The 26,077-nt window shown below is 47.4% G+C and overlaps 1 protein-coding gene across 8 annotated transcripts in view; it reads left to right on the forward strand.

Annotated features, from left to right (window-relative positions):
* ESRRB (estrogen related receptor beta) overlaps positions 1-26,077 on the forward strand; it is a 155,788-nt gene that overhangs the window by 64,195 nt on the left and 65,516 nt on the right. For 2 of the 8 annotated variants that reach the window (XM_014559166.2, XM_032482425.1), the window contains exon 2: positions 21,826-21,937. The exons of 4 other annotated variants lie outside the window; for them this stretch is intronic. The gene's annotated coding sequence lies outside the window, so the exon portion shown is untranslated. Of the gene's footprint in view, positions 1-235; positions 483-21,825; positions 21,938-24,637; positions 24,754-26,077 lie in introns of those variants that run through there. 2 more of the 8 variants (XM_032482426.1, XM_032482427.1) reach the window with 2 other exon arrangements.

Genomic DNA, 26,077 nt, shown 5'->3' on the forward strand with positions numbered 1-26,077 from the left:
ACACCCTGGCAGGTGCCTTCCCACGCCTACCGGCCGTCATCCAGCTCTGTCCCCTGATCTCTGCAGGTGAGGCCCTCCCAGTGCTCTTCCAGCTTGACCAGGAGGTCTGCCCAAATTAGTTAGGACACCTCACAGCTCTGCTGGGAGTGTCTGTCTTGGAGTCTGGTGGCTTTTGACTGAAGGGTCCTGTGGGGGACCCTAGCATGGCTTGATTGCTGAACCTGTGATGTCCCCTGCAGTGGCTGTGGTTCCCAGAGGTTGCGTGTGCCAGGGGTGGGAGGAGGGAGCGCTTCAAGTAGAGGGTCCACAGACCATGTCAGGAAGCCCTGAAGGGCTTAACTTAGGAATGGGCTGGAACGGGACAAATCTGAGTCCTCCTCCTGACTGTTTGCTCTGGAGGCCACTTGCTGATTTCTAGGGATAAATCACAGGTCTTTTTAGCAGTGTACGTGCTGGTGACCACTGACTGGGCTTCATCTCTGGTGAGTGTCCCCTTTCTCTGTCCCAGCAGCCTCAGACCTCTGGGGAGCTGTTATATGCATGGTCATTCGTCAGAAGAGGGGCCCAGAGGCTTCTGCTGGTCCCGGTGTCCCCTGGCGTGGTTGGGATGGCCTGCCGCAGCATTACATCTTGGTTGCCCCATCCACTGGTGTGGCCTGGTCCCTGTGCAGGGAGGTTGTGGTGTTTATAATTGCAAATGTAATTAGCAGACCAGCTCTGGGGGACTGGGATGCTCAACTTCTCTGCACATCACAGTGACCCCTGTGATGACTGTCCGGGCAGATTAACCCTCACTGGGCCAGCCTGCTCCCGGGCTCTAGTGAGGCCACTGACCTTTCACTGATAATAGCAGTACTGTCCTGGGGAATGGGTGGCAGGCCCAGACCTCTTCCTTGGAGAGGTTGTCAGGGGAGTGGCTGGGAGGCATCAGTAGTTGGTGGGGGGTGGGGGGTGTTATTTCTTCTCTAGGCCACCGGGTGAGTGACCCCTACCACTTGTGACAGTATCACCCTGTGTGGCAGGCTGCTCTGGGGCATTTCCTGGGCTATACTGGAAGGAGGTCACCCAAAGGCTTGGCGGGGCTTTGCAGCACAGTTGCTGATCTGTGGCTCTGGGGGCCTTGCTGGGGAGAGCAGGGGGCTAGAGGGCCCTCCTGACTTCCAGCAAGGGCTGCTGGGGCTCGGTGGGCAGGGGGAAGTGACTGCCCGCTGGCTCCCAGGTTCTGCGGGGGTTCTCCGCCGAGCAGGACAGTTCAGGTGGTTACACTCCAGACATGTGGGGAGGCAGACCACAGGAGAGCACGGGCACAATTTGTCCCTGGGAGCAGAGACCACCTCCCCCAACCAATCATCCAACAAAACCAATCATCCCCAGACAAGTGGGGAAACCCAGAGCTGCATGGTGCCCTGCCCCCGCCATGCGTGTACTTGTATCTGCCTATCTGTACTGATCAGGATTACAATAGGAAGGATCTTAATAGCACCTTTATTTATAAGCATTGGTTTAAGGGAATGTCAAGCCCTTTCTTGCTGCCGTTAATGCCCCTGATATAGAGGATGTCCCTGAACCCTGAAACATCAAACCCGCATCCATTCCTAGGAGAATTCCCGCCTTGGAGGGTCTGTGTGTGCACATGCGTGAGGATGTGCTAGGGTGGTATTCTCCTTTAAGATGGGAGTCACAGGGGGCTCGGGGCTCTGCTATTTAGACACAGCCCCTGCCGCCTTGCCTTGCCTGGGCTGAGGTCAGGCTGTGGCCACATTCCAGTGGGGGCTGCTGAGCCTTGGGGTTTTTCCACGGTGTGAAAGGGAGCACAGAGGGACCCAAGGGCTGGCTGTCTCTGCAGCCAGAGGAGTTCGGTCTTTCTCACAAGCCTCTCTTCAGTTTTCTGGCCCGGGTAGTGCTGGCCGACCCCTGGAGAGGGCGAGCAGGCCCTGCTGCCCTCCTCCGGGATAACAGACGGCCGTGCTCAAAAGAGCACTGGGAGTTCTGCCCCAGTTCCGACCAACCCTTCTCTCCCTGGGTATGGCCACTGACAGTCTATCGCCAAAAGGGTCAAATGTTTCAAGTCAAGGAAAATCATACTGGCTTTAATTTGCCCCTGGGACTTTCAGTATGGAACTGGACAAGGTGGAAAAAAAAGATCCATTGGCTAAATGTCTTAAATTCAGAGGTCTATGAGCTTGGGTTAAAATAAGCCCCCCAAAAAAGTTTTCCTGAGGGTTAGGGACATCATTTTTTTCATCTTCATTTTGCTGAGCTTTTTAACATCTATGCATTTTAGTCTCAAGGAAGATTTTTTTCCCTCCTCTCTCTCTCCCTCCCCTCCCCTCCTATCTCTCTTTAAATTTCTCTCCTCTGTTCCTTAGTACTTTAAAATATTCTATTCAATATCATCATTCAGTGTCCCCAGGATTGAGCCTTTTCTGCGAATGGTTTCTCTGGATAAAATGTTATTTTGTTTCTCAATGTCATTTCATTCAGAGGTCAAAAGGCAGTTAAACAAACTCCAACAAGGTTTTGTTTTTATCTTCTGGTTTCAAATGTGATCAATTTTCATTTAAAACTATATCAGAATCCTCTCCTGCCAATTACAGCAGCAGCCAGCCTCATGCTTGACCATCGGTGTTGACTGAAACACTGCATTAAAACTGCACAAATGTGCACTTTTAGTGCCCAATTAGTCAAGCTTTTCTATCTAGGAAACTGTGAGTTTCAAAACCTCAAATGTTAAGTGCTAACTTTATTTTTTTAATTGCTTGCATTAACTTGAATTCATAAATTTGTTTTTTGTTTTCTTCTTGTTGTTACATAATTCTTAAAGCATTACATTTACTTAGATTTATGTTTTTGGTGTTTTCACCTGGCTTGTATTTTTAAAAAGATACTCAGCAAAAGGTTTTGAGCATCACTGGTCTTTTCGTGTGTTCTTGGTTTCGGAAGGGCAAAGAACAAGGAATACAGTCCTAAGGAAATTCTCTAGGGGAGCGGAGGGTGGAGGATGTGAAGGGTGATGTTTTAGATGAGATTCTCTCATGTCTTAAAATTTAACATTTTCCTTTGTCTTCACTTATTTTTTTCCCTCTGTTTTCATTCCAACTTGCTCTAGTTTGCCTTTGTCCTTTCATTCCTCTTTGGTTTTCTGTGTTTTGGAGGCAGGTGTTTAGGGTGACTGGGTCTGCGTGTGTGTCTACCTGAGCATGTGTGCACGTGTGTATATGCACATAGGAGTGTGTGTGTATGTTGGACCTGTTTTGAGGTACTGAGCACGATTAGTCGGGAGAAGTCCCAAAGCAGAATGACTGTTATTGGCCAGCCATCAAGACCTTAATCCACTATTAGTGAGTTGCTCGCATGTTTTGGTGGGAACAGCAAGGAGGGTAAAAACCTCCAGTTTAAAGCACATTCCAGGTTGGTTGTCTGTTACCCGAAAAGCCAGGCAATAGGGACTGGAGGAACGGGTGAGTGGGCACCAGGAAGCATCAAACTTTGTTGGGAACCAATTTTTCCATCCCTCCTCTTTCTTCTCTCACTTCCTGGCACTTTGTGCTCTAGTTTGGGATGTTGGTGATGCCGAGTGAATGAGCTGCTGTCTGCTTTTGTTTTTGCCTTCCTAATCGATCAGCAGAGAACATTCCCTTTTGATGGTGAGACATCTCTTCAGCACGCATGCAGAGTGCAGTATTTATCCTTTTCCTTTTAGCCTCACTCTTTGTCATTTGTCCCTTGGGTATGTTGACATTGTCTACCTAAGCAGTCAGGCTAACAAGCTTTGGCAGAAAGAACACCGCTTTCACAGAAATAATAGCAATAATGCGATGGTTGTAATAATTATAATAATGGTAATAACAGCTTGTAGCTTTTTCTTGCCCAAAAACGCAAAGCAGTTCTCAGAACTAGTTTCCCCATAGTAACTGGATAAGGATTTCTGTGTTTTGCCCCTGAACATACATATTTTCCTGCAAATGTAAAAGTGCAAAGTCTTTGGATTTGCACGTCTAAATTCATCCAGAAGCTAAAAATGCCTGGTATCTGAAATATGAACAGACAGGTAGAGGAGAATACGGTATTAGCCACATGGTCCCCCGGAGAAATGCTGGGTGTGTTGTCTTTGAACTGGGAAGGGAGAAATGTTTCTTGTAAAGGATGCTGTGTCAGGTCTGACCCCCTGACACAAGCATGTGAGGCCCATGCCATGCTCTGCCTCTCCGTGCCCCTACGTTCCTTGGTTCTTCTGGCCCAATCTCAGGAGAAGTTTGCAGACCAAAGGCACACAGAGGACAAGGTGGGTTATGACTTGGCATATGTGAATAGCTGGGAAAAGAACTGGCTGAACAGGGAGGCAAAGTCACCTCGCCACCTTTGATTGCTTTCTTGGCCGTTCAGCTTCTCCCAGGCTGTTGTCCCTGCTCCTGGGTACCTCAACTTGCCCTCTGGAGGCAGAGATTAGAAGAGGGCACCAGGGAGCCCACCCCTCTGGATCCCCGTGACCTTTCTTGTGACTTTCCATGCCAATTCCCAGACCCAGACTTGCTACCTACAAACTGCTCATCTGTGTGTTACTTTTGAAATCAGCACTGCCCTTGTTATTTCCTGCCTCATTCCCACCCCCATCCCCCGCCTTTTTTTTTTTTTTTTTTTTTTTTTGGTATGTGTGCCTTGGAAATAGGAGGCAACCTAATACACCAGCCTAACATAATATATGCCAGAGTCCCATGACCGTCTCTGTTTTTTTTTTCTACTTCAGTATTCTTATTTATGTTCTTACTCAATTTTTTTTCTCCTCCCCCCTAAGAAAACCAACAACCCAAAGCTTTGGGCTATTAATTGATTATTATCTGATTTAACAAACAAAACATCCTACCCTACAAGTAATCCCAGCAAGAATCTGGCTGTGCTGCTCAGGCCGAGATCTGCTTTTCCCCTCTCAATCGGTGAGAAACGTTATAGCTTCAATTCCCTTGTTGGACCCTGAGTAAAAAATTAATTCATGAATAATAAAAACCAATCAGTCTTGTTGAGTTTAAGAAGGATTAGGAGAGAGGGTGTTTTTTCTTACAGAGAACATTTGGAATCTGCGTGTCATTGTCACTGAGTGTTCGGGGTGGCTTGAGCGTGCCTTTATTCACAGCAAATGAGCTGTTTATTATCCCGAGGTATAACACATCTTCCTCAGTTGTAAGGCCAACTTACTGAAGACTGTTACGGGTTTCCCACCCACTTCTCTCCCACAATCCACAAGCTAGTGATAATTCATTGAAATTAAGACAGTTTCCTGTGTAAGTGGCACATAACCAAATAGCAACAGACCTGGCATTGCATTATGAATAAACCAGTTTGTTGATGGGATAGAGTCTGTCTCTTGGTTTCCCTCCCCTTTCTTTCCCTAGAAAGTAATTGACCAGAAATTTACATGTCTTTGTAAGAACTACAGAAATTAGACTTGTAGATACTCTTTTTAGTTTCCAGAATAGTATCTACACCCCTGGGTTGTTGTGAAGATTAAACAGAGGTAATTCACAAGCACCAGGCACATAGTGGGTGTGCATTAAATGTTTGATGTTCTTACTAATTTTTTGATGTTATCATTTGGAAGTTTTCATTCCTTCGATATAACCTCACAATGAGAGTCCTTCCTCCCCAGCAGTGAGATTGGGGTGCTTGAACTGATTACTTTGTTTAATGCGATCAATGTGGCTTGGGTTTCCATATGTAACACAGGGGATTACAGAAGGAATTACGATTTGGGGCCGAGGTGATGAATAGAAAATTTCCTCTGAATGAAGTCCCATATCCTTCGTTGTGGGTAAAGTTGCCCAATAAAATACAGGACATCCATTTACATTTGGATTTTAGATAAAAGATAATTTTTTAGTATAACTATGCCCTATGCAGTGTTTGATAAATCTGGCAACACTACTCATGGGTGTTTTCCTGAAACTGGTCTGATTAAGAAACAACATTTCCCTTATTTTTTCTACTTTTGACAAAGCCCAAAAGAACAATTCTGTGTAGTTTTTTTCACATTGTTTTTTTGAATGACTATCTTTAACTTTTTGCCAATATTAATTGTTAGGTTGTCCATGTCCTTAGAAGTTAGTGGATACAAGTGAATTCCATCATCCAGATATATTGATAGAATTGCAATTAGGTAACCTAATCTGCCGAATTAGGTCTCCTAGCATAGCACCCAGAGCTACTGAATTTTGCCTTGGGGAGGAACAGAGTGAACAGAGTAAGCCGAGTCTTTCTGGGAACCTGTCTCTGCATGTTTCCCTGACAGGCAGTTTGAGGGGCTGGATTGCTAGAACCTGAGACCCCAGCAATTGGAAGCTACCCTTGCTGCACCTTGGAGGCCAAAGCAGCGTCCTCTCCGCACAAGGACGGGAGGCTGACCCTTTGGAGGCATCCTGTAAGAGGCTGTGGGGGAAACAGCCCAAACCACTGTTGGGTGGTGGAGTAGGAAGGACCAGGGGCTGAACCTGATACAGTCATTTGTGGGCATGGATGAACTGGGGTGCACCATGGGGGATCAGTGAACCCCAGCTTCTCTTCACTCACCTCTCAGAGCAGCATAGACATCAGCCTGGGTAAACACAACCATTGTTTTAAGCGTGGTACCCTCACAGCCCAGAGGATGGGAAATGGAAGAGCTCTAGAGCCCCCTGCAGGCCTTCGATGGCACTGCACCTCATGGGTTACAGTCCACTACAGAGCTTTCTGAAGGTGGGAGGAACGTGCAGGAATCCAGCCGGGAGACTGCAGAAATGCAGGATCCTGGAGGGGTGAGTGCAGGAATCCAGCTTCGGAAAGCAGCTTAGGTTTGGAACTGCCATTCGGAATCACACTCCAAGCTATTTATTTATTATTTTACTTATTTATTTTTTAAATGGAGGTACTGGGGATTGAACCCAGGACCTTCTGCATGCTAAGCATACTCTCTACCACCGAGCTATTACCCTCTTCCCCAAGCTTTTTTTTTAATCACTGCAGTTGCTTCCTAGTGTGTTGTGACAACCTCCTCCTCGCCCCGTCTCCGACGCACACAAACACGTGCAGGATGCTCACTGCCTCCGTGGTTTGCCCTGACCCCCAGCCAGGCTGGACAGCACCCAGGCCTCTCTCAGTCTGAGGACAGCCCTCTAGCTGCTGCATGGGCAGGAGCAGCTAGTGCTATTTTCAGACCCTGACTGACCAACTCGTGTTTAAAATCTCTTCTCCAAGACATTCAACTCCTTGGGGATCGTCTTAGGTTTGATGGAAGAAAAGTTTTTGGGGAGACAAGAGAGCTGAAAATAAATGGTAGAGTCAGAGGTTGGCAATTGTAATAATAATAATAATAATAACAGGCGTTGGTGTTTATTGAGCACTTACTGGGTGCTGGGCTTTGTCTGGAACAGTTCAGGTGTTAATTCATTGCTTCCGCACAATAACCCTATTAGGGTGAATGGCATAATAGGTAGTAGTTCTGTTACCACCCCCCTTTCACAGGTAAGGAAACTAAGGTACAGAGATGCTAGGTCACTTGCCCAAGGTCACACAGCTGACAAAGCTGGGATTTGCTCGGGGGCAGTCTGGCTGTGTGCCTGTACTCCAGCTGCTGTGTTATATGTCCCTCACTGCATCTAGAATTTCTGCCTTCTAACTCTAGCTTTCAGAACAACCCCTCTTAGCTGTGTGGGTGGGACACACAGTTCAGTTTAGGGTGGAGGTGGAAGGGAAAATTGGGCCCTGTGACTTGTTCCTAAAAAGGCAGAGAGAAGGAAGGCCACAGTAAGTGAGGCCCCATCCTTTCTCTGCCTGTGTCACTGGCAGGGGGAACTTTTGGTCTTCCCATCGTCATCCTCCAAGGGCCCAGGACCACCTCCAGAGGCATCCCCTTCATGCCTCCCTCTGAGTCTGTCATAAATGTATGCTGAAGCTGTATTTTCTCCCATCTCACGTCCTCCCCTTGTCCTTTCATCTCCTGATCTCCAACCACTCCTGAGTCTGAATCTCAGGGTCCGACGCTGGAGTCCAACTTGGGCTCCTGGGTATACCTCCCACCAGCACATGCAAAACAGAATTGTAGCATCTTCCTCCAAACTGCTTCTCCATGCATCTTCCTTGTTCTTCCCTCCCTCGACACAGGGACCTCCCCAGCTGGGCTACGGAGCTTATCTTCAATTCTTCCCCTCCCCTTCGTTGTCCAGTCCCCTTCTCAGTCTGCTCAACTTCTACCTAAATAGACACCTCAGACCTACTCGTGCCTATCTGTACTATTGCTGATCCCCCAACCCCCAGTCTTCTTGGAAAACTTCTATTTATCCTTTAAAACTCTATTCATGGATTCCCCTCTGGGTGAGGCCATCCCTGACCCCTCCCAGGGGGAATTAATCTCTCTTTTTGCAGCTACAGTCTGGCCCGTACCCCTGATGGGGTCACAGCCTGTTGGATTTGAATACATACTTATCTTTTCCCATGACAGCCTGAGCCCCTAGAGTAGAAGCTCATCCCTGTCCCCACTATCTGGAACAGAGTAAGCATGTCATGCATGTTGGTGGGGCTAACCTGGGGAGGTCAGGTGTGGGTAAAGGGGACTCCCAGAGGCGTAAGAGGGAGGTAGAAGGCCATGGAAAAAGTGGCCAGGAGGGGCCTGCCGCATCTGCTACCTTGTCGATCCACGAGAGCGGATCTGGCTGAGTAGATGAGCACCCAGGCCCTTCTTGGGGCAGTAGAGGGTAATGGTTAGGAGGAAAAGCTCTGACTCCAGACTGAGTCTAAATCCTGAAACCAGCTCAGACTAGCTTGGGAGAACTGACCATTAAATTCTTAGGAATTTTGTAGCTGATGGTTGAACACAAACCATTATTACAAATGAAATTATGTAAACTTACATTTAAATACATTGTCTTAAAAACCAAGCTAGTACATACTCAAAACTCATGACTTCGAATATTTCACTACCTTTAAAAGTTCTTGAACTCAATTTGCATCTAATATGTCTGTGTGGTGGGAATGCTGTATGATGGGTTTTTAGTGCCCGTCTCTTCACAGAAGCACAACGTCAGTGATGTCACATCGGTAGCTTGAAACTGGCCACATGGGAGTATTTACACCATGGAAATAGATAAATCAGTCCCCCTCCTTCAGCTGGTGTAAACATTTACCACCACGCCACTGCCTGGCTGCCTGACATCCCAGCTCTGTGACACTGGATGAGTTACTTAATCTCTCTGTGCTTTGGATTCCTCATAACCAGTGATCCCCCTCAGGGGAGAGCTACAAACATTCAAAATTGGCTGATATAAAGTACTTAAGGCAGAGACTGATACACAGTAAGTGCTCAATAAATTTTGGCTCTTTTTAGTATTTCTTCCTCACAGCCACAGGCGTGTCCCTATCCAAATTCTATCAAGACTAATGACCTTTCCAGATAGCAGAACATGAGTTTTCTCCTAAGAGTGTAAGGTTATTGCTTTTCCCTGCGGGACGCATGCACATGGGGTTTAACTGCAGTAGCTGAAAGTAGGAAGCAGAAAACAGTAGCCTTCCAAGGGAAAAGGCCCTGGTGGAGAGATGCACTCAAGCCTCCAGGCCGGGAGAGGAGCTGGGACCACAACAGCTGCCAACATGGCTGAACAGGTGAGGCAGGCACAGGTGAGGTCAGGAAAGAAACAGAGCAGATGCTCAGAAAAGCCGTGCTCCAGGGTGAAGGGAGGCTCTGCAGTGGCTGTAGCGGGTCCCTTCAATCATGGTAGTGCAATTGTGCCCACAAAGGCAAGGGCCTCTCTGGTTTGGGGAGCTGAGGGAATATTCCAGACCGTCCAAGTTAGCGCACACACGGTAACCAGCTTGAGCTGGGGCTGCACTGGTTGTGCTGCAGTTGCTGGGGAAGCCGCAGGAAAAGTGGGAAGTTGAGAGCATCTGGCTCACAGATCCCCACACAGCAGAGGCCCCGGAGAGGGCCAGCGTGTGCTAGATGCTCCAGATCTCCTGTTCAGCTGGTTCCGAGAGCCCCAACCAGCTCTGGCCCTGGAGGAGGTCTCTGCACTGACAGTTACCTGAAAATTGCTTCAAGCTCAGACCTTTGGCATCAGGAGGCCCTGCTCAGTGACTCAGTCACACACAGGCCCTGGACTAGCCCAGCCTTCTTTCAGTGTTAAGAGAACAGAAGCCTGCATGCACTGGGTAAGGGCTAGGTCTGCACAGCCTTAGATGCCAGGGGATAATCTCATCACTGGGGGCTCATTTCATTCTTTATATCCCTAGTCTGTAGAGAAATGCCCTTGGCAATGGCCTTGCCAAGGAGGAGGCAGCCTTGAGAATTAAACCCTCCTTCCCACCTCTCCGTGAAAGTTGTGCCATCATCCTGATCCCCTTAAAGACCTGGGCCTGATTTATTTGTGAATTTGCAGCACTGGGCTAGGCATGGAGGAGCCTTCAGTAAATTATGAGCTAAAAGCTTGGATACATTTTGAGAAAATATGTGCATTGGGTTGAACTGCCAATGGGCCACCTGTACAGTTGCACAAGTTGTTCACTGACCAAGAGTGCCTAGTTGAGGGAGTGGGTGAGGTCTGCACCTAGTTTTTCTAATTCACACCAGGGCACACATGGAAGGGAGGAGAGGCAGTGGGTCTCCAAGGAATTCAGGGCCTAGAGGGACTGAGGAGTCCCAGGCCCTGACTCACACTGGGAGCAAACGCCCTGACTAACACATGCCCTGGTTCTCTAAATGCCACTGTGTTTCTGTCTGCCAGCCCTATCCATGCAGCCTGAATTTAGAGCTTGATAGCTCTTCAGAAGGCTTTCTGGTGTAGCTGCAGTTCTTAGTGGGTCCCCACAGCTCTCAACAGGCACAACCAGGAAGGGGCACCCAGGCCCTGCTCTTGCTGGGGCTAATTCAGGATGCCTGTGGGAGCAGAGACGTGCTGGGACCCTGTCTTCCCAGATTCAAGGTGCCAGGTGATGTGTGGGTGTGGGTGTGGGCAGGCCGGGGTCTCTGGCCAGCAGGGACATGTTAGAGGGAGAATGTCACAGAGTCACTGGGCTCTGAAGGCCTCTGTGACTAGATTTCAGGGCGTGCTGGAGATTATCACCTTGGAGGGGCCATGGAGGGGAAGGGAACCTCTGTGGTAGCATTTGATTGGGTGCTTGCAGGCATATCTTTATCTTTACGGTAACACCTCAGTAAAATCGGGGGTCCTATCCCCCTTGATGGAAGAGGAACCTGAGGTCCAGATGGGTTGAATGACTTGCTCAAGGTGACAAGTGGGTCCTCTTAAAGAGCCAGGAACCAAATCCAAGTCTGCCTAAAATAGCTCAGAACTCCGGACTGACCCTCCTGACATTTTCCCTGGCACGTTAACATGGTCCCAAGCTGAACCTCTCAGCTGACCTCAGGCTCAGCAAGGGGGCGCTGCCCCTGAGGAGGGCACATGACTCAGGAGACTGCCACCAGTTCCCCACCGAGGGCAGCTGAACAAAGGCATCCAGAAGTGCCTGTCTGTGCTGGGTTGAGAGAAGCACCTCTTCTTGCCAAAAGGAAAGACCCACTTCAGGGGTCTCAATTCACCTGGCAACTCTGGCCCCTCTTGCTGTGCAGCCTTGAGCAAGTCACCTAACATGCGTGTGCCAGGCTGGCGTCATCTGAAAAATGGGAATAATAATCCTTCCCCTATTGGGTTGTGGGAAGATTTAATATAGTAATGCTTGTAAAATGCTCAGGATCTCATAGTCAGTCATGTCCCATGCAGTCTCTGTAAACATTCTGTGGTCATTGAAAGGAAACATGCATATTCATTTCAAAGTATGACTAAATTGTGAATATTATTATGTATTTTTCCCAACCAATGAAGAATAAAGAAATCAGATTATGCCAAGGGAGGATCAAGAAATGTTTTGATATTAAAAAGAGGTCCTCCTAGGTCCATATGGACTGATACGGAAATATAGACAACATAGAGTTAAATGGGGAAAAGCAGATGGCTGGACAGAATATATGATAAAATTACATTTATGGCTTTTTAAGTTCCAAATGCTGGGCATGTTCTTTGGGAACTTCTGGAAGGAGACACAAAAAACTGTCATTTGAGTTACCTCTGGGGAATCTGCTTGAGAATCCTGGAATTGGGAAAGATTTTTCTTTTGACCTTATCTCTTTGGTGAATATGTGTTCTCTATGAAAATATAATTTTAATTTAAAAGTTAAGGGTGTGGGGAGAGGGTATAGCTCAGTTGTACAGTGCATACTTAGCATGCACAAGGTGCTGGTTTCAATCCCAGTACCTCCGTTAAATAAACAAACAAACAAACCTAATTACCTCCTCCTCCAAAAGCAAAAAAAGGAAAAGAAAAAAAATTAAGGAAGCTGACTCTAAATAAGCAAATTAACAAACACTCCTAAGAAAACTATCAAAATAAAAAAGGGTCCTAAAAAAAGTAGGGGGGATCTTTCTACAAAGTGGGAAGCCAGTGCTCCAGACAGGCAGGACTTCCAGAAATGGGGCTCTGTTCTTGCCCAGCTCCCTGCCCACCTGCTCCCCCATCGTCCCTGTGGTACACAGCTCATCAAGCCCAGGTGAGTACCTCTGCCCACAGCAGGTGCAGTCCACCAGCCCGCAGGCTGGGCTCCCGAGGGGTGGCTCTGACAGTGGATGAGGCAGCCGGGCTCTGCCGCGTCGGCAAGGATTGCCCTCCCCTCAGAGTCTTTCTCCACTTCACGCCTCGCAGAGCCAGGATCAGGGAGTTGCTGGAGGATCTTGCCTAGATGAGTGGGTGGCTGCCCCCCTGCCTCAGAAGCCATTAATCTTGTGTCTCCTCGGCCTCCTGGCCTCCCACTCCAGCCGCCCTGGCACGGACAGACTCAGGAAAGGACATGAAAGGGGCCCTGGGCTTCTCTCCATGGTGGACCGTGACCCTGGAACAGACCATCTGGCTTTTCTGTGTGTCTTCTGACACCAATTCCCCAGGTTGGGACACATCAAAGAGAGCTGTGTCTGGTGACATTTCTCATTGTTATTCCTTTGGCAGGGCCTTCGGATTCAAGGTCACAGGGAGACACAGCCTCCAGAGGTTGCCTGTGGGGCCTGGGGCCTCCTGTCCTGGAGCTGCCTCCAAAGGGGGCTTGTAGAGGGAGACCCAGGACCTCAGAAGAGGGCAAGATCCTATTCACTGCACCAGGCAGGCTGGTCCCACAGGGCCAGGCCAGGCACTAGAACCTTCTGGTGCTATCAGCTCCACATTTCCTCCCCTGCAGTCTGACTCTTCCCACACAAAATAGCTAAAGTACCAGGTACCAATCTGGGGTGTCAGCAAATGTATAGAGTTTGGCTTTGGCCCTAGAAATCTAGGTTTTTGTCTCAGATCCATATTTTCTTTAAGAAGGCAGAGGTTGCTGGCTTTAGAGTAATTCTAAGATGAATTATTCGGGGTAAAGTAATTTTGTGCAAAAGAGAGGGCCTTTGATGAATGGGATGTTTGGTACTCAGAGGTGGACTACTGAGCAGTGAGTTCTCCATCTCTAGAGGTATGTAAGTGGAAAGGGGACCTATTTGGACTGAGTATGCTATTGTACACTTTGTCCTCTGGAATAAGCCCCTTCATTTCATGCAGTGGGGAGCAGACCTGCAAGGGGCCACATTGGACATCATCTCACAGTTTTTACTTCTAATCTTTCCAACGTGGGGCAGTGCCTCCTGAGCCAGCTTGGAAAATTGGTTCAGTAACCCTAGTAGCTAACACATATCTACATGTTTACTATGTGCCAAGCCCAGCCCTGCATGCTCTTGCCTATTTTTGTCTTTGAATCTTAATTGTCTATAAAATAGGCACACATGTTTTCCACATTTGACAGATGAGAAGACCAAGGCTCAGAGAGGTTGAGTAGCATCCCCAAAGTCACAGAGTCACATAAAAGGCCAAGCCAGGATTTGAACCCAGATCTGTCTCAAGCTCCACTCTGCTGGGCACTCTTGTGGATGACAAATGGTTTCCCCCTGTATTCTGGTTGGAAATTGTTTGGGTCTCCCTTTTGTCACTGTTTACACCATCAGAATTCAAAGGCAATCAGGAAACTGGGTGTTCCCTGTTTTGCTGCTTACTGCCTTGGCAGGTCCAGGGGGTGGGAGAAGGACAGGCTGCAGGGGAGGGAGTCCAAGAAGCGGGCTCTCGGGGCACCACCCACTTCAGTAAGGGGGTTTTCACCTGGGGTGGGGAGGCCTTAATGTCGGACATCTCCTTCAGAGTCAGCTTTTTTCCAGGTGCCAGATACACATGCTCATCGAATCCTTGTAACAACCCACTGGGACAGAAGCTCTCCTATGCCTCACTGTACTGAGGGTCGGAGAGGCTGTGTGGTTGATCAGCTAGTGGACAGTGGCATCATCTTCAGATCAGGGTCTACCTGATGCCTAACCCAATCTCCCCACCGCCATCCTACACTTTTTTATACAGCTCGGCCTCTGCTGTTTTATTGAGGGGATGTAGGGGGAACCAATGCCATTGTATAGGTGAGTGAGGGATTATTCTAATCCTCATTGTCCAGGTGGAGACCCAGCGGTTCCAGAGTGTCTTGTTGAAGTCAGAAGTTGGGGACCAGAGTTACCACCAGGCCCATCCTTGTTCCCTGGCTCTAGTCTGGTCTCTTTGCAGATGGGTCCAAACAGCAGATGCTGATCATTTTGGAGAAAATGGTCACATGGCTGTCTGCAAGGGGAGGGGACTGGATAATTTCTTGGCCGGCTGTTTTTTTGGGTTTTTTTAATCAGCGCATACATCTTGATTTAAACAAATCGAGTGTTTTGACCAATCCAACAGGAAGCTCCCATGTGGTGGAGTCTGAGACCTGAGCATGGCCCCTTTGGTAAATCTGTCATCTTAACTAGTCAGTTAGCCTCTAAGCCTCTGTTTTCTCATCTGTGTAATGGGGATAATAGTGTCCCCGCTCATTGGGTACATGTGAGGGTTAGGTGAAATCAAGTCTCCAGCAATGGTGAGATTTGACTTCCTAAGAGGTATATCATAGCAGTGCGATCCCTCAGTCCTCCTTGGTGGGCCATCAGAGTCTGCATCACCTTCTCTGAATATGCTCGCCGGTGGCAAATCTTCCTATGGGGGTGGATTTAATTTTTAATGCCACCAAGGTCATTTGGAGGCAAGTGTAGGGAATTAGCTGAGTGACAAAGCAATTTTCGATTACAAAGAAAAGTGAGGAGGTGACTCAGTTTCTCAGATAACCTGGCTCTAAAGGCAGTCCCCAAGAGGAGCTTTAAAAATGCTTTGACCAAAGACAGCATCACTGGGAACTGGGAAGAGATGCCCAAGGTGACCACATGGAAAGGGACAGCACTCACCGGCTGTATAAATACCGGTTGGTCACAATCGGTCTCCTGACTTCACAGTCACCCCCCCCCCCCCCCCCCCCGCTGCTCCTGAGCAGCTGCCACCACTTCGCGGAGCAGACTTGGTGGGAGCTTATGGAGGTATCCAGGGGAACCTGGGTAATTGTGGCAGCCATGGGTCAGGCTCAGTCCCGGCTCCATGCAGAATAAATAATGGCCCAGCAAGATGCCTATAACTTTCTCGTCTTACCAGCCAAACCTGCAAATTACCCAGCAGAACCCACGCTGCTTCGGCCAGGAGGGCCAAATGAGCCGGACGTTTGGAGGGTCTCGCTGGAGGCAAAAGGGAAGGAGGACCCTTACCCCCTCCCGATCCCCAGTACATCATTTGCTCTTGAGAATTAGCCTGGTGGTGGGAGCCCTGAAAGTGGGCACTTAATTCCACTTTTCTCGTCCTGCCATCCCCTGGCATTTTGCTTCTGGGAAAACTTTCGGAGCAACCGTTCTGGGAAAGGTAGAGATTTAGAAGTTTTGAAAAAGAAAATAGCAAGCCAAGAATATAATTGGAGGAGAAAGGCAGAGCACAGGGACAGAGAATCCTGACTAGTAGCAAATGGACCTCAGACACTGGTCTCGAGACTGTGAGAGTTCAGAACAAAATGAGGAAAGAAAGCGCATCACAGTGAGCCCTCCAAATGCATCCACTCCAATGGAAGATCGTCCTTTACTCTCCAACTATGGCCTTCCTCATTTGGGATGCTAAAATGGCTTTTCTTTCTTTCTTTTTTTTTAAATGGCTTTTCTTTTATGAAATGATGGTCATACTAGGTTCTCTGGTTTTTTTTTCCTTAACATTCTTACCTGACAAAATAGTCAACCCAGATTTGGTTCCCAAATTTGGTGGTAGTGAAGTGGAGTGGGGTTTTTTCTATGAGCCTGAAAGATGGGTAACCGCTGCCTAGAACACAAAGCCCAGAAACCAGGTGTCCTCACCCTGGACCAGAGGTTCCGTAGGGAACCTGAGGACAGCAAGCGCAGACACAAGAAATGAGTGTTCCCCACTGCTGTTTTTCAAGGGGAGGCTCCTACGAGATGGCGCTCTGAACCCCAGGAATCCCCTTCCCCCTTGGTGCTCTGCTCTTTGTGCTGTTCAAAGTGTAGCTGATTTCAAGTTGCAGGGGTAGGAGATTTCTTCTGTGCTTTGGCCAAGTGATGCAGTGAGCCCTGTCCTCACCCTCCCCGGATTCCAGATTCTGCCCTGAGGTCTGGCCTCCTACAAGGAGTCAGCAGCTGCCTGTTGGGGAAGAAAGACTCCTGTTACCCTTTGTGGTGATGGCAGTTCAGGGCCAGGCCACTTTTGAGGCTGGCACAGCCCCAGATATTCACGTGGGAGGATGGAGAGGAGAAAAGCGCTCAATGTCTTGTGTCAAAGGGGAAGGGAACAAAAAAGGAAGATCTGAAACAGACTGGGAATTGTCATTCATGAAAGAGCATGCCTTCTTAATCCCCACTCCAGTCTTTTTAGCCTGGAAGACTTCAGATTAAAGGGACGATGGTGAATAGGGACCACAGTGACACATTACTTCAGAGAGTGCCCCAGGGTGTAGGTAGCCCCACTTTCTGAGCAGCGGATTGGAGCGGAGTTCTACAGATTCTCTGCTCTTAGATTCTGACCCTCAACTGCAGCATTCCTTAAAGCATTCGTAGAACCTAAGGACTGCAAGATGCTCTCAGGAGAAAAAGGTTTCTGTGGTTGTATTAGTCGGGGTTCTCCAGAGACAAAACGAATACTGTGTGTGTGTGTCTGTGTGTATGTGTCTGTTTGTGTGTATGTGTGTGTATCACACATATAGATAGACACCTACACACATACATATACATAACGAGATTTTAAGGAATTGGCTCATGCAGTTATGGATGCTGACAAGTCCTAAGATATTCAGGTTGGGTCAACAGGTCCAAAAGCCTGAGAACCAGGAGAATGGGTAGTGTAGTTCCAGTCCAAAGGCAAGCAGGCCCCACACCCAAGAAGAGCTGATGTTTCATTTTGGGTCCAAAGGCAGGAAAAAGCTGATGTCCTGATTTGAAGGCAGTCAGACAGGAGGAGTTCTTTCTTACTTGGGAGAGGGTCAGCTTTTTTGGGCAATTTAAACCTTCAACTGATTGGGTGAGGCCCACCCATATTAGAGAGGGCAGTGTGTTTTCCTCAGTCTATCGACTTAAATGTTAATCTTGCCCCAAAACACCCTCACAGAAACAGCTAGAGCAATGTTTGATCAAATATCTGGGCACCTTGTGGTCCAGTCAAGTTGATACATAGATTAATCATCACGGCGATCAGATAAAATTGGGGACACTCTATCTCTAGTTGTGTCTTAGACCTTCCAGTGCATGTTAGTGTGTTATTAAAGGTTCTGAGAAGTTCAGCAGTAAAGAAACCTATTTGACTTGTTCAGTCAAGGGTTTTGCTTATTTATGTGACAATAAATTTTTGTGTGTATGTATGTGTTGGGGGAGTGGAGGGAGAGGGTGTAGGGAACAAACAAGATACCTGTTAAAATCCCATGCAACTGGGTTCTATGGACCAGGCAGTGGGAAACACTGTCCTGGAGACTCAGGTGAGACATCACTGGTCCTCAGAATTTCCTCTATCATAACTCATCCTTGCAAATACTTGATTTTGGCTTCTTGGACCTCTCTTCCCTGCTCTCCACTGTGCTGTTGGCAGCATGAAAGTGTCCTGTCCGTGACAGGGGCAGCTGTGCATGTTGAAGCTTCCATGCACCATCATAGTCAAACTGCACATCCAAACGAGAACTTTCTGAGAGTTCTTAATTAGGCTGCATGTACTGGGTGCTTACTCAGTGCTGAGTTGGTACTAAGTTCTGTATACACATGGTATGAGTTAGAAACAGGTACCTCATTTTGCAGATAAATCTGCGCAGAGAGTTCCCATTACTTTCTGGCATGTGGGAAGTCAGGATTTGAACCCAGACAGGTGTGCTCCAGAACCATGCCCTTTCCCACCATGCTATCCTGGTTCCCACTCTGTGGCTGGGAATCCTTTAGGGACAAAGGAAGCAGAGGCCTCACGAGGCATGTCATTTGAAATTGATGGCAAAAGGGAAAACTGGGGAGATTAGGGAATGGGAGGAAGAGAATGCCAGTTAAGGAAGAGAGATTTTGTGTGTTTCTAAAATGTGCACACCTTCCAGAGGGAAAGGCAGCAGAACATCGGCTTAAAATGTCCTGGTCCGTCAGAAAACTTGCTGGTGACAGACCCAGCTCAGCTGTGTTTCACTGGGTGCACGAATGGCCAGGCACCCTCTGAGGTGATCCCTGAGAGCTCCAGATGAGGGCGGAGGTGGTAACAGGCAGCAAGGCCCTGCTAACTGGGTCCAATAATTGGTGTGGCTTGGGCAAGCTGGGTGCGCCCAAGTATCTGGCGTGCTGTCTGCCTGTCTGCTAAGTGAGCAAGGCAGCTGCACCCACAGAGGAAGAGTAGTGTGTGTGCACGCGCCTGTGACTGCGTCTGTCTTCAGCAGCCGGTGCTCATCACGGCCTCGCCCCTGCCACAGAGGTGGCCACGGGAGTGTGCCTGCATCCGTGTGTACACACACCACACGTACATGTGTTCCTGCACCACACAGTACTTTCAAATTATTTGTATTAAATTCTAGTTTTATCATATTGTTTATATTATATTGTATCCTTATTAATCATGTCACTCCCAATAAAAACTGCCTGAGGTCACAGGCCTTATTTTCACCGCCAGTGTCCAGAACACAGAAGTACCCAATAAATGTTTTGAAGAAAAGGACAGACTACTAGGTATGATCTTTTAGTGAATGCCCTGAAATTACCTCTTCATATGAATTGCACCACTTCAGCAGAACTCCACGGGGAAACGTCTTTTAGCTCTCCCAGCCTCTTCCCCTCCTGCTCTCCCTCCCCCTCCCCCTCCTCCCTTCTGTCCTGCCTTCTTCCTCTCACTCTCCCCTTCCCTCTCACCCTCCCCACCTCCTCATCCTCCTCCCCCCCCATTTTCACTTCCTCCTCCCCTTTCTTCTCCCCTCCCCCTTCTCCTTCCTTCTGTCCTCCCTTTTCTCCTCCCCCTCCCCTCCCTCTCCCTCCTCTCTTTCCCCCTCCCATTCCCCTTTTTTCTTTCCTGTCCTTCTCCCCTCCCCCACCTCCTCCTCCCCTTTCCCTCCCCTCCCCCTCCTTCCCCTCCTTTCTCCCTCCTTTCCCCTCCTTCCCTTCCTTTCCTTCCCTTCCCCTACTTCTCCTCCCCTCCTTCTCTTCTTCCCCCTCCCTCTTGCTCGGCATCCCCTCCAGACCCCTGGTGCTCAGAGTCATCTCTGGCTCCAGCCCAGCCTCTTGAATATCCTTAATGATGATTTTTTTTTTTACCTTTCTTTCCTAAGAGACAAAAGTTATTTGGAACCAAGCATATGAGCTGGTCTGTTGGCCAAGTTGGTCACTAACCCAGAGATGATAAATGAGGTGTAGTAATCAGACTGATATTTTTCTGAGTATTAATACTTTTTTGAAGAAGGCCCAATGCCCAGAGGGTGGGATGAACCGCCCTCTAAGTTTCCTTGTGCGGTGGTTTGGGAGCTTGGATGCTGAACTGATGGGCGTGATCAGAAGAGGGTAGAATGTGCCCGGCAGCTTTTCCTAGTGAACCTGGGGATGGGGCATCCGTGAACTTCAGCAAATGAATCCAAGAGGGGAGGGGGAAATGGACAACGCCTAGAATCTCCAAGGGCCTGCTGTGATCGGATTGGTAAACCAAGGTTAATTTAGCTCTCCTCCTCTGCCAAGCCTTCCCTCTGCCTTCCTCTTGTCACCGTGGGACCTTGGAAGATACTCCCCCAACTCGATTTCCTCACTCGTTCTTGCATCTTACTCCACTCTGTGCTCATTACCTGCCGGGAGAGCCAGGCCCTTCCCTGTGGTCAGTGGAACCGTTGTCCCTGCTGCTGCCCTCATAGCTTAGCCCAGAGCCTTGCACACTCTCAGCCAAGGCTGTTTTAAGATCTTCACAAATCCATATCAAAGCATCCATACTAAATGCCTCATTAATATAATTTTTATTGTAAAAAAGATTTGGAAAGTTTAAAAACCATTTGTAATTTTGGGGATGCAAATAACTCATTGAATTTACAATAGGCTCTGATTTCTTGGAAATTATTAAACCAACTCAGAAATTCTTACTGAAAAAAAATTTAATCTACCAATTATCTTTAGATGTGATGAAACGTTTATGAATATACCATTAACAGGGCAAGTTGACATCAAGTTATGCTTTGTGGACATTTAATTAAACATTAAAACTTTTTTGATTTTGCATTGTTTTCCTTTTTTATATTTGAGAATTAATAATATTTTGCATATTTCAAATGCTTGAAGGTCTCTGAAAAAATTCACAGGCCAGAGGCTCTGTGTATACAGAGCTGAGTGGACAAACTGACCCTGTTCGGCCCTTGGTAGTTACCTGGTAGGGAAGGGGCAGGAGAGGGAGGTAAAGAAGGGGGACATGATGGCTGGAGAAGTCCAGGGTCTCAGAGCCAGCTGGGTGGTGGGCGGAGCTGAGGCTAGGATCAGAGCTGTATTCTGGACTCTTCTCTGATGCTTAGCTGATTTCATCTGTAAAAGGGCTTTAAAACCTTGTTCTGTTGCCTGGAGTGCCTCTCTTCTAACTCTCCAGATCCCCGTTTAGCTCCTTCCCTCTCTTCTTTCAAGACTACTCAAAGTCATATTAGTCAAAGTGGCACCTCATCCTTCTCCAAAACATGATGCAGTGGTTAACCATTAATACTATGAAGACAAATAAATCAGGACAAGGGAGTAGGGAGTGTCTCCTGTCATGTATTAGTTTATTTGCTTACATGCGGTCTGTCTGGACCCTCTTCCTCAGTGGGATTGTGTTCTGTTCACGGCAGTGTCTCCAGCACCTTGGACAGTGCCTGGCACCTATTATCTCAAACAGAGTAAATAATTGTTGGTTCCAGTAAATGAGCAAATGAATAATCTTTGTCTGCCTGCCCTCAATGGGTGTTGGGAGAATCAGGTGAGGAGAGATTCACTCTTCAAATGATAAACTAATGTGCCAGGGGCCCCAGGAGTCAAAACACGTTTTCTGTTTGCAGAGGGTTTTGCAGAGGGTTTTCCAGGTGTTCACGATGTGGCTCACAGAACAGCAGCTCTCAATCAGTATCAGGTGACACTGATGCTGTTGGTCACCAGACTGCACTGGGAGAAGCCCTTACTGAGATACCAGTTGTAACTTTTGCTTCATTTTGCAGATCAAGATGAGAACCTAGAGCCCCTGGCTCTCTCAGGCTGGAATGCAGTGTGACCCTTGATCCCATGGTTCCAAAGTTGGTGGCAGGTGGAGATGGGGGGCTTCCCTTCTTGGGAGCCCAGAAGCCTGCACCATGACCCTGGTTTTGGTATCCCTTGGTACTGGAGTTCTAGTCTTCCCACTTCTTCTTTTTAGATGGGAGGATTTGAGAGCTGCCAGCCACACAGACTGTTCAGGGTGCACACCAGGTCCTGCAGGGCCAGCTGGGCCATGTGACCTGATTCACACTCAGCCTGAAGCCTTCGTTGTGAGTATTGATGGGAACTGTGCTGTCTTGGAAGAGTGGGTCTGGGTGCCTCCAGGAGGGCAAGTTACTGCCTGATGACCTTGGCATGGGGCACAGAGTTGCTGGCAGCCCAAAGCTAGTGAGCCAAGTGTGGATGAAGGCAGCCAGTTCACTGCTTCTCCAAAGCAAGACAGATCCTCCCAGCCTGACCTGCTATGCAAAGGGCCTGTGAACAACTCTGGTGCAGCCCCTGGCTGGGTGGCTATTGATGCTGGACTGTGGGTCCTGGCTGCCCAGCCCCTGACAGACACCAGGCAGCACCTAGCATGCAGGTCACATATACTGTTATGTCTGCAGAGCAGAGTCGGTACCCTTGAATCATAAGACAGGTTTGAGGGGCCATCAGGCCTTGGCCCCAAAAGAGTGCAAAAAACCAGGTGGCAGTTACCTTACCTTGAGTCATCTGGCCTCATTCGTGTTCATTCTCTTGTTCATTCCATAAAAATGTATTAGGCACCTTCTTTGAGGACACATTGATGAATAAGACAATCCCTGCCCTCAAGGAACTTAACCAATAAATGATGCCTCAAAGCACAAGCATTTACAGAGCAGCTGCTGGATGCACAGTGCTGCACACAGTAGGAACCCAGCCATGTGCTGGGGGAACTTTGAGAAGGGAGTGAGAACAATGCCAGGGAAGACTTCATGAAGGCAGAGGAAAAAGGCATTCCATATAAAGGTGTGAGAGTTGTAAAATATTTGGAGACTGTGAAGAAATTTGGCGTGAGTAGCAGTGTAGAGAAGAGAAGTAAGAGCTAACTTTTGTTTAGCAAGGAGTCCCAACCAGGCAATGTTCTGAGCATACTGCACATCTCTTTAACCCTTGGAGATGGTGATCACTCCTGTTATACAGTTGCATAGCCTGAGACCCAGAGAATTAATGCTCCAGGCCATGCAGGTAGTAAGTGATAGAACCAGGTGTTAAACCATTCACCAACTGGCACTTAATCAATCTGACCCTTGATTTCTCCATCTGTAAAGTGGGATTCCCAGGCCTCCGTTGCAGATTTCTTGGAAAGAATATGAAAGCTATGCAGGACTTAAGTGTCCATTGACAGATGAATATATAAAGAAGATGTGGTTTTATATATATATAAAAATATATATATACACAAACACACACACACATATATATACATATACACACACCCCATATATATACACATATACATAGACATATATAATATATACATACAAATATATATAATATATACATACACAATGGAATACTACTCAGCCATAAAAAACAATGCCATTTGCAGCAAAATGGATGGACCTAGAGATTGTCTTACTAAGTGAAGTAAATCAGTGAGAGAAAGACAAATATCATTTGATATCACTTGTATGTGGAATCTGAAAAAAATGACACAAATAAACTTATTTTCAAAATAGAAACAGACTCACAGACATAGAAAACAAAGTTATGGCTGCCAAAGGAGAAAGTGGCGGGGAGGATAAATTAGGGGTTTGGGATTAGCACATACAAATTATTATACACAAAACAGATAAACAACAAGGACCTATTGTATAGCACAAGGAACTATATTTAGTAGCTTGTAATAACCTATAATGAAAAAAATGTGAAAAAGAATATATATGTGTGTAACACTGAAAAAAGAAAAGAAAGCCTTGCATGAACGCACATGGAAAATCTGTGAAAAGATACAGGATTCATAAAACACTTAGTAGCACTGGTTACCATGGGGAGGCTGTCTGTGGGACCAAGAATTAGGAGAGAGAGCATAAGGTACCAGTCACTGGACCACTTACTGGGCCTCCAGTGTGTAAAGGTTAAATGACAAGGAACTTCAAGAGCAAGGAGCTGGGGTGGGGGTCCAGTCTGAAAGGAGAAAGAGAAGCTGAGGCCAGTGTTCCTGGAGCAGGGATGGCAGCTGTCGGTAGTGGACAACCCCGGCCTCCACTACACCCCAAGACCTCTCTCTTTGAGGGGAAGGACACTGTGGCGACAGGCCTCCTCCTTCATACACTATGTATATTTTATCTCTGCAGACTTCTTGCAGGCTTGGTTTAAAGATCTCAGCTCAATGCCATTAGTGTATATCTGCAGAGCGCCCTTTGTAAAATTGATTAGAAAGTGGGCTTTTGCATGTAGGGGCGGGGGGCAGGATGGGACCTAATCGGATTTGAGCACTAGATGGTATCTAATTCCTTGCATCTAGCAACTGGCTTGGGGACCTCCCTTTGAGCCAGAGCCCCTAATTTGGTTTGCAAATACATTAGCCAAACAAGCTGGAGAAGAGGGGCTCTTTGGGGAGAGGGTCTTGGGGGGATGGGGCCAGGACACAGTGGGAAGGCTGAGGAAATGGAGAATGGGGTGCTTTCAGCACAGGCTCTGTGGGTAGCTGGACCCAGGATTACCAAGGATGTGCATTTCTGATGGTTTTACCCAGTCCAGGAGGATGAAGAAAACTTTTAAAGGGACTTGTATTGCTTGCCATTTACTGAGCCCATATATATATCGGTATTTTCTCACTTTTCAATTTTTTAAGTAATATTTACATGTCTAACAAAAAGAGTCAAACAGTTTAAGAGTCTAGGCTAGTAAGTTATTCTTTCTCCCCTAGTCCTTGGTCCCATAGACAGCTTCCCCAAAGTAACCACTGTTACCAAGTTTTGTGTGAATTTTGTGTCTTTTCCCAGATTTTCCATGTGCACACACAGCTTTCTTAATCCCTCCAAGAAACCTACAAAGGAAGCCTGGGTGTCCCATTTTCCAGATGGAGAAATTGAGGCTCAGATTGGTAAAGTGCCAGTTGGTAAGTGGCAGGGCCGGGATCCAAGTTGTCAGTGATAACGGCTTTAAAACCTGGGGTCTTTTCACAGGATCATGTACCCTGAAAATACAGGGGACTGCTCAAAGCTGAAGTCTTGGATTTTTACTTCTCCAACTCTCTTCTTGGGTTCACTCATGCACTATCATTTTGCCCAGTTGTACCCAAATACCCCCAAAACAGGGTGGAAACTTGCAAGGGCATCTTGGTTGGAGACTCCTTTAATTTGACAGCCCTTCAGGAGAGGGCACTGAGTCCTTGTCTGCTTTGTTAGGATCTTGTGGGCAATCTCCTTTGTCCACTTCCCTACCAGGTACTTGTGTGTGTGTGTGTGTGTGTGTGTGTGTGTGTGGGGTGGGGGGCAGGAGGGAGGTGTGTGTGAATAACAGTGTGTGCAGCAAAATAAGTGTGGCATCAGAATCTAGGGTCAGTGCCCTGCTTATTACAGGTGGTAACAGAACCAGCCTCATAAGGTTCCTGGGAGGTCTGAATAATAGGTTGGCACAGCACCTGGCCCATGGTAAGCTCGCAATAAATATTAGCAATTATTAATAATACTAGCGAGGTAGCCTTTAATATACTGCTCATCTATTCTGTACAAGTTACCCTACCAGAATGTAAGAATAGTATTGTTCTTACATTATTATACTATGATTTACTATTATTTAATAGCTAATATTATTCAAAATACAATTCCATTTACATAATTGAGTTGTTTTCAACAAATTGGTATAATGACAGGCATACAAGAAACTCTCAATAAATGTGATTTTTCATTTTTGTTCCATTCCCTTTACCAGCTTTAAATCAAGCTCTTGGTTTTCTTTTATCTCCATTCTGAATCTAATTTCTGTAAAATGAACCAGTTTTCATTTTTACTCAATATTTATTGAGCACTAGCTGTTTACTTGGCACTCTGCTACGTGCTGGGGGCACAAAAACAAATACAGGCAGTGGACCCTACCCTCAAGGGGCTGATAATCAAATAGGGGAGACTGAGAACAGGGGCGCCAACTGCAGTCCAAGCTGGGGGGGGGGCTGGGGAGAGCGGGGGAAGGGGTGAGGGTAAAGGGATAGGCTGCTTCTCCCCACATGGAAGGGTTTGTAGGGACCAGAAGACCTCAGCCCTGATGCTGTACTGTAAAAGCTTGAATTATGTAACAGCTGGATTACCCAGCGATTATTAGCTTTGCTTAAAGATTTTCCGCTTACACAAGGATTAGCTGCGGGGTTCCTTTAAATAGCTGGTTTTGCTAATGCATTTGTACTGCAAAGAAAGAGGGGGTGAGAAAAAAGGGGACAGGACTAT

The sequence above is a fragment of the Camelus ferus genome, chromosome 6 (genome assembly GCF_009834535.1).
Source record: "Camelus ferus isolate YT-003-E chromosome 6, BCGSAC_Cfer_1.0, whole genome shotgun sequence".
Classification (NCBI taxonomy): domain Eukaryota; kingdom Metazoa; phylum Chordata; class Mammalia; order Artiodactyla; family Camelidae; genus Camelus; species Camelus ferus.